The sequence below is a fragment of the Elephantulus edwardii genome, unplaced genomic scaffold, assembly GCF_000299155.1.
Source record: "Elephantulus edwardii isolate Elephantulus edwardi_28Jun2011 unplaced genomic scaffold, EleEdw1.0 scaffold00021, whole genome shotgun sequence".
Classification (NCBI taxonomy): Eukaryota; Metazoa; Chordata; class Mammalia; order Macroscelidea; family Macroscelididae; genus Elephantulus; species Elephantulus edwardii.
The window spans coordinates 22,399,020-22,408,333 of record NW_006399771.1 but is presented as its reverse complement, the minus strand read 5'-3'; the positions used below and the strand labels follow the sequence as shown (position 1 = coordinate 22,408,333).

The following is a 9,314-nucleotide window of genomic DNA, read 5'->3' as shown; positions in this document are numbered from 1 at the left end:
GGTGCTGGAGAAGAGTATTAAATATACCATTGACAGTTAGAACAAGCAGGGTCATCTTAGAGAGGCTTAAACCAGGCTGCTCCTTGGGGGCATGGATTCTGAAGCTTTGCCTGACATACTTTGAGCATGTTGCAAGGAGGGAGCAGTCCTTGCAGTGGGATATCATGCTCGGGAGGTTTAAGGGAGACAGTGCAAGAAAGGAAGACCCTTAATGAGAAGGATTGAGTTAGTAGCTGGGATAATGGGGGTAGGTGTGTCAGAGACAATATGGTTGGCACAAGCACAGGGTTTAGGGCTGTCATACATACATAGAGTCACTATGAGTTGCAAACCACTGGACAGCACATAACAATAACAACTTACTTGCTATTTTTTCTTCTACTAATATCATAAGGTCAGAGTTGTTGTTGTTAGATGCCATCAATTGAGAACCTATGGACAACAGACGTGACCTTCGCCCTGTACTGTGCCATCCTCATAGTTTCTGATGTGTTGAATGCAATGTTACAGCCACTGTGCCAATCTTACATTGACCCTCCACCTTTTCCAGCATGATGACCTTTTGCAAGGATTGACCGCTTCTGACAATATGACCATTGTATGTGACACAAAGTCTCACCAACCTTGCTTCTAAAGAGCAACCTGGTTGGACTTCCTCCAAGACAGACTTGTTTGGTTTTGGTAGTCCATTAGATATTCAGCACTCTTCTCTAACATCATAATTTAAAGGCTTAGTTTCTTTTAATCTCCCAGCTTCCATGTAGATAGGAAACAATGGAAATACCATGGCTTGGATCAGGCATATCCTAGTCTTTAAACTGACATCCTTGCTCTTTAACACTTAGGAGAGGTCTGCCATTGCTGATTTTATGAGGAGTCAGGGTACTTAGGGTCAGAGTAAGCTGATACTATTTTCTTGTTTTGCTAAGTACTTTATCTTCATCAACTACTTCAGTGGATGAATGATGAAGAAGAGCTGTGGGATGACACCACAAGTATCATCTATGAAGAGAACAAACAGTTATTATAATTACAGAAGGTAAAGGGAAAAAAACCCAAAATGAATGTTAGAAGACACTAGAAAAATTGCATTAAACTGTCAAAAAGCCAAAACAAGGGGAAGTGATGCCAAAATAAAAGAGTTGAATAGAAAATTTCAAAGGATAGCTCTAGAAGACCAAACATTATATTATAATGAAGTGTACAAACAACTGGAGATGGAGAATAAAAAGGGAATAACTCACTTGACATTTCTCAAACTAAAGGAGCTGAAAAACAAATTCAAGCTCTTGTTACAATACCAAAAAATGCTATGGGTAAGATCCTGAATTATGCAGAAAGCTTCAAAAGGAGATGGAAGAAAGACACGTAGTCACTGTATGAAAATAAATTTATTGACACTGAAAAATTCCTGGAAGTATCACATGAGCAAGAGTTAATGGCAATAAAGGAAGGCCTTGAAGGCCTTGGCAAAAAATAAGGCTCTAGGAATTGACAAGATCCCAACTGACATGAATGACATGTTTTCACTAACAGATGTAACCCTTGACAGGCTCCCCAGCTTATGGCAGGAAATTTGAAAGACAGCCTGGCTGACTGACTGGAAGAGATCCATATATATTTATCACTAAGAAAGGTCATCCAACAGAATGTGTAAATCATAGAACAGTATCATAAACACCACATGCAAGCAACATTTTGCTGAAGATTATACAAAAATTATGAGAACAGTACATTCACAGGGAGCTGCCAAAGTTCAGTCTTTAGAAGAGGCCACAGAATTGAGGATTTGTTGTTGTTGTTGTTGTTATGTGCCATCAAGTCACTTGCGACTCATAGCGACCCTACGTACAAGAGCTCTATATGTTCTTCTATCCTGTGCCAACCTAGCCATCTCAAACGCACTTATTCTCACCTCTCTAGTCACAGAATCGATCCATCTCATCAAAGGTCTTCCTCTCCTTTGCCGCCCCTCCAGTCTGCCAAAAATGATGTCCCTCTCCAAGGACCAGTCCCTCCTTGCCACATGGCCAAAATATGTCAGATGAAGCTTCAGAATCCTTGACCCCAGGGAATATTCTGGTTTCACCCTCTCCAGGACAAACCTATTTGTTCTCCTAGCAGTCCATGGTATATTCAACACTCTCCTCCAGCACCACAGTTCTAAGGCATCAGTTCTCTTTCTGTCAACCCTAGTCACTGTCCAGCTCTCTGATGCATAGCACATAATTGCGAAGACTATAGCCCGGATCAGGCGCACCTTAGTCTCCAGTCTGACATCGTTGCTCTTCATTTCTCTTGAGAGGTCCCTCACAGCCGACTTTCCCAGTGCAATTTGTCTCTTGATTTCCTGGCTGCTGTTACCAAGAGTGTTGACTGTGGAGCCAAGTAAACCAAAACTGTTAACTACCTTAATCTCTTCACCATCCATACTGATGCTGCCAATGGGCCCAGTGGTTAGAATTTTTGTGTTCTTGATGTTGAGCTTCAGTCCATATAGGTGGCTGTAGTGCTTGACCTTCTGCAGCAAGCACTTCAGGTCTCCATCAGTTTCAGCAAGCAGGGTTGTGTTATCTGCATAACACAGGTTGTTGATGATTCTTCCACCAATCCTGATGCCACATTCCTCTTTGTATAGCCCAGCATCTCGGATGATCTGTTCTGCATACAGATTGAAAAGGTATGGAGACAGAATACATCCCTGATGGACCCCCTTCTTGATTTTGAACCATGTAGTGTCTCCTTGCTCTGTTCTGACAACTGCCTCTTGGTCCAAGTATAAGTTTCGCATTAGCACAATCAAATGTTCTGGGATTCCCATTCTTCTCAGAGTCAGCCACAGCTTATTATGATCCACCCAGCCAAAAGCCTTTGCATAGTCAAGGAAGCACAGATAGACATTCTTCTGGTATTCTTTGCTTTCAATGCAAATATTAGATGGATGTTGGTGAAAGTTGAGAATACCAGAAGAATGTCTATCTGTGTTTTATTGATTATGTAATATATTTGACTCTGTGAATCATAACAAACTATGGTTAACATGGAGAAAACTTGGAATCTCAGAACTTAATTGTTTTCATATGAAATCTATCCCTTGACCAAGAAGCTCTTGTCCAAATTGAGCAAGGGAACACCTCATGGTTTAATATCAGAAACAGTATTTCAAGGATGAATATTTCCACCATACCTATTCAATCTGAATTCTGAGCAACACATTATGTTGCACTCTATGAAGAGGAATATGGGATCAGGATAGGAGGAAGACTCATCAATATTCTGCATTATGTAGACGACACAATCTTGTTTGTTGAAATTGAGGAGGATTTGAAATGCTTGTTGCAGAAGGTCAAGGCCTACAGCCTTTAAATATGGATCTCAGGATCAAAAATCTTAACCAGTAGGCCAATAAGTAGCATCAAGATAGATAGAGAAAAGGTTCATGTTGTCAGTTATTTAATCTTGCTTTGATCAACAATCAACCCCCTTGATACTAGTCGTCAGGAGATCAGGACACGTATTGCATTTGTAAAGTCGGCCGTCAGGGCTTTCTCTGAAATACTGAAGAAAGATTATGTCAGTCTGAAGACTAAAGTGTGCCTGATTCAGGCCAAGTTCTTTGCAACCATTTGCTACACATCTGAGAACTGGACAATGATAAAAGAAGGTGATAAAAGAAGAACTAATTCCTTTGAGTTTTTTGTTGAGTCATTTTGTATGAAAGGACAAGATATTCAATTTTTATGTTTGTCAATGATGAGGGTTCATTCTAAACCCTGCTCATCATCTGTTTGTGCTATAGTGAAATATGTACCTCAGATCTCTTTGCTGTTTGTTACAGTGTTGTGTGCTGCTTCTATGACAAAGGGGCAATTTGACTGGTTCCCTCACTTTATCACAATGAAATATCAAACAGAATTCTATTAATCCAGAATTTGTAACAAGATATTCTTACATGTTTTTTCTCACCCACAACATGTTCTATGCAGGCTCCAAATCTTCCAAGTTGGAATGCCTCCAATATCAAGTACCCTGATACTTCTGCTGCAATGGTGTTTGGAAGGCACATTCTCTAACTACTATCAGAAAAATTGGCACTAATGGATATACTCCAGTCATCATTTCTCAGTGAAATGTATTTAACATCTCTGCAGTACAATGAAAGAGTAACACCTATCCCAATTCTTTATGTAACTTTATGCTTTAGAAATCAAAGCCACTCATTATAATTTTTATTATTAACATACTTTACAAAAATCTTTCTCATTTCTTTAGGAAGTAAAGACATGTCTCCCTATCTCAATTCTTGGTAAGAATATTTCTTCTACTTTTTAGTATTGTTTTAAGTTTTCACCCTTCGTCTTTGTCCTCATATGCGTTTCAGTAGAAGTTAGGAAAGACTCTCTAATAGCCTTATGTCACCATGTAAACCAAGAACTGAAAGCAGGCCTTTACTTATTTCTCACAATATTAAAAGGGATGTGTAAAGAAGAGAATAGGCTGGTTTACTTCAGATGCAGAAGATGAATGGACAATATTTATAAGAAGGCAAGTCTTATCTAAAGGAGTAAGACGACAAATTGATTTACATCTTGCTCACAAGCATCCTCTCATGTGTGCAAGAAATTAAGATGAACGTGAAAGCCAACACTTGGTTCACCAAAAGCAAACTCCTCATTTTAAAAATAAAAAAAGAAGAAACAGCAAAAATATATTATGTTTCCAAGCATCTAACTAAGAAAATCAGAGATATAGGCTCTTTACTTACATGCCATTTATTTACGTTTCACAAGGATTTATTTCTTTTTTTTAAAAAAAAGCACTCCAGCTGTTCCAGGGAGAAGGATGGACAATCTCCTCCTGTGCCATTAACTGCCTCTCACAGCCTGCCAGAGGGTCAGCTATGGGTCAGTTCTGACTCTACAAAACAACATGACATTTCTAGAAGCAAACTATCATGCTAAAAGAATGTTCTACGAGACATTAAAATACTTAAAAATGAAATTAGAAGCCTTTTTATTTTATGACAGCTTCTCATCCAAAGTAGCATTTTGAAAACAGGTGTATAATTATTTTGGACCCTCTAATGTCCTCAAATTTGAGTAAGATATTTGCACATAACAAATGTCAGTTTTCAATGAATGAATAAACTAAATGGCATGATAACTTATTGCTGTTGGTGTTGCTGCTATGTGCCATCTAGTTGCCTGTGACTCATAGCAACCCTATGTACAACAGCTCTGAACCCTGCTCTGTCTTGAGTCAATTTCATTATCTCCAACCTGTCTACACCCATTACCCCAGTCACTGAGTTAATCTATCTCATCCAGAATCTTCCTTTTTTGTGCTGTTCCACCACCTTTCCAAGCATGATGTCCTTCTCCAAAGACACCCCCTCCCCCAGCAACATGCCCAAGCTATATGAGACAGATCTTAAAAATCTTTGACTCCGAGGAGCAGACTGGTTTTACCCTTTCCAGGATAGACCTGTTTGTTCTCTTGGCAGTCCATGGTATGTGCACTACTCTTTTCCAGCACTGCAACTCAAAGGCATCAATTCTTCTAATTATCCTTAATCACTAACAAGCGCTCTGATGCATAGCAAATAATTGAAAAACCAAGCCTTGGATTAGGTGCACCTTATTCTCTAGAATGGCATCATTACTGTTTAGTATTCTTGACAAGTTCTTGACAGCATATCTGCCCAATGCATTTCATCTTTTGATTTCCTGCTTTCTGATATTAAAAGTATTGATTGTGGAGGCAAGCAAGCTAATGGCGTTAACAATCTCAATCTCTTCTCCGTCTATCATTATGCTGTCCATTGAAAATATCTATTTTCTTGCTGCAGTCCTGGACCTTTTGTAGCAAATGACGCAGGTTCTCCTCAGTTTCAGCAAGCAAGGCTGTGTCATATACAAAACCCAGGTTGTGGGTGTGTCTTCCTCCTGATGCCACATTCCTCATCATAAGGTCTAGCTTCCTGAATGATGAAGGAACTGAAGAATCATTCAACCAAACTCAAGGATGCTGTTGACAGAAGGTTGAATGATTGAAGAAGCATCATAAGAAGATGCAGCAAGATAGGGTGGGCAGAATCAACAAGAAAGAGTGAAAACAAGCTCTTAGCCATGTGTGTGGAAAGCTCCAAGTCGGACGGCACACAGTTGCAGCCAACGTGAATTGGTCAAATATAAAATGTAACCAGCAGCTGAAAGCAGCTAGCTCGTGTTGGGGTTGACTGGCCTTGACCTTAATAGCTCTAAAAAGAAACAGGAGCTTGATAAACTCTATGAGCTGAAGTCCAAATCATGGCAGATTATGAACCAGTTTGGCCCCTCAGCCCTAATCAACCTCTCCAATTTTTCATCCATAAAACCGGAACCAGTCAGCATCCCTCCACAAGACTCCATGGCCAATAGCACTACTCTGGTAAAGATACCAGGCACTCGTGGCACAGGAGTTCCACTCAGCCCTGAAAACAACCAGGTATTAATGATGAAGAAATTCCAAGACTTGGTAAGAGAAGTGGATCCTAATGAAAGTTGGATGAAGATGCAGAGGAGAGGCTGCTGCAGATTGCCAATTTCATTGAGAATGGTGGTGACAGCAGCGTGCCAGCTTGCCAGGCATCGCATTTCCAGGCCCCTACAAGTGAAAGATGTCCAGTTGCACCTAGAGCACCGGTGGAACATGTGGATCCCAAGTTTGGGCTCTGAAGAAATCTGATCCTACAAAAAAGCTTGTGCCACAGAAGCTCACAGAGAATGTCACTGGTTCGGAAAACAACTGAGAAATAACTCATGGAAAGATCAGGAAATGGACAACAAGGCATTTGCAGATACTTGAGCTGAGGCTGAGGCCATCCCATTCGTGGAAGTTTCTGGTTTTTGTTTTTGTTTTTTAATGCTTTACAGAGAAGCATATATTTTTTATTAACAGTGCAGCAATATCTATAATGACTGAGAGGACCTGCCAAAAGAATAAAGCCTCGTACCCCAACTTCCAGTCCTTCTTTCCTGGAGGAGTATATCTTCCAGAGAAAATTTTTGTTTGTGGTTTATTATATAAGTGATCAAATATGAAACAAAGCATTTGGTGAGACAGTATTAGCAGGACATACAGTGGTTTTTCTTTCCTCCTCTCCTCACTTTTCCTTGTACTTTATAATGTCAGTGTTCATATGATTATGCATTTCATTTGATTTTACAGAATAAAGAAGTTATTAATAGAAAGATAAAAAAGAGATGGAAGCAATCCTATGATTAACTCCCCCCACCCCACTGCCCATCCTCACCCCTCTGCTTCCATGCTTCCCCTCTGCTTGGATTCTCATACTCATTCTACAATAGTGGTTTTATACAGTATTTGTCCTTATGATACTGAGTTAATTCACTCAGCATAACACTCTCTAGTCCCTCCCAAGTTAGGTAGTAATTTATAAAACCATTGTTCCTGCACAAAGTGTAGTATTTCATTGTGAATGTACTATAGTCTCAATCCATTCCATTGTCGTTGGACATTTGGGCTTTTTCCGTGTTCTTGTGATGGCAAATAACACTGCTATGAACACTGGTGTACAGGTCTCTATGCCTCAGTTCTCATTTCCTCAGGGTATATTCCAAGTAGTGGAATAGCTGGGTCATATGGAATTTCTATGTTCAGCTTGCGGAGGAAGTGCCAAACTGCCTTCCAGAGTGGTTGTGCCATTGTGAGTACACGGGTGAGGCTGGTGAAGGAAATTAAAAAGGTCTGGTGTGAAAAACAATATATTTGAACTTTGTAAATAAACCAGTATATTTTTAAAATTCATTCTTTTGGGGGAAAAAAAGATGAAAATACTACAGACAATCATTATGCCAAAAGAAATTGGCTGACACAGAATAATTTCATGAAGTGAAATACCAACAAGAGCCAAAGGTGATAAAGGAGAAAATTCAAGCTGATCTGAAGGAATTGGCAAAAAAGAAGGCCCCAGGAATTAACGGCATACCAATTCACATATTTCAACAAATAGATGCTGCCCTGGGTGTGCTTACTAAGTTGTGCCAAGAAATCTAGAGGACAATTACATGGACAAATGATTAAAAGTGATCATATTTACTCCCATTCCAAAAATGACAAAAGGGAGTGCAGAAATTATTAATCAACATTATATAATATGCAAGCAAGATCCTGCTGAAAAGTATACAAAAACGACTAGAACAGCATATCAACGGAGAACAGCCAGATATACAGTCTGAATTTAGAAGAGACTGTGGCACTAGAAATATTATAGCCAATGTTAGATGGATCTTAGCTAAAAGCAGAGAGTACCAGAGGAATGTCTATCTATATTTCTTTGACTGTGCAAAGGTATTTGACTATGTGAATCACTATAAACTGACTTTGAGAAGAATGAGAATCCTAGAACACTGGATTGTGCTTATGAGAAACTTATGCTTGGACCATGAGGTAATCGTCAGAGCAAAAAAACTGCATGGTTCAAAATTGGGAAAAGTGTAGGCCAGAAATGCATACTATCTCCAACTCTTTTCAACTTACTGTTGTTGTTATGTGCTGTCGAGTTGCCTGTGACTCATAGCGACCCTATTAAAACAGCTCTGTATCCTGCCCTGTCCAGAGCCAGCCTCACTGAATCCAACACACCTACCCTCGTTCCCCTATTTATTATATCAATCCATCTCATCCAGGGTCATCTTCTCCTGCACTGTTCTTCACCTTTCCAAGCATGATGTCCTTCTCCAAGGATCAGTCCTTCCTGTCCACATGCCCAAAGTATGTGAGACAGAGCTTCAAAATCCTACCCATTAAGGAGAAACTTGGTTTCACCTTCTCCAAGACCACCTATTTGTTTTCTTTGCGGTCCACGGTATGTTCAAGAATCTTCTCCAGAACCACAACTCAAAGGCATCAGTCTTTTGTTATCCTTACTCATTGTCCAGCTCTATGATGCATAGCATAGCAAGTAATTTCAAAGACAATGATAGCCTGAGTTAGGCATACCTTAGTCTGTAGACTATAATTGTTGCTTTTCAGTACTGTGGAGAGGTCCCTGGCAGCAGATTGACTTAATGGAATTTATCTTTTGATTTTCTGACTGCTGGTGCCAAGATAGTTGATTGTGGAGCCGAGCAAGTTGTAACTGTTAACAACCTCCATCTCTTCTCCACCCATCATCATGCTGTCAATTGGCCCAGGGGAGACAATATTTGTCTTCTTGATCTTGATATTCAATTTATATTGAACACTAAAGTCTTTGACCTTCTGCAGCAAGTGCTTCAGATCTTTCTCAGTTTCAGCAAACAAGGTTGTAT

The 9,314-nt window shown here is 39.8% G+C and overlaps 1 pseudogene; it reads left to right on the top strand.

Moving 5' to 3' along the window:
- Nucleotides 1-6,318: 6,318 nt before the first annotated feature.
- Nucleotides 6,319-6,797, top strand: LOC102849824 (annotated as a pseudogene).
- The last annotated feature ends 2,517 nt before the right edge of the window (nucleotides 6,798-9,314 follow it).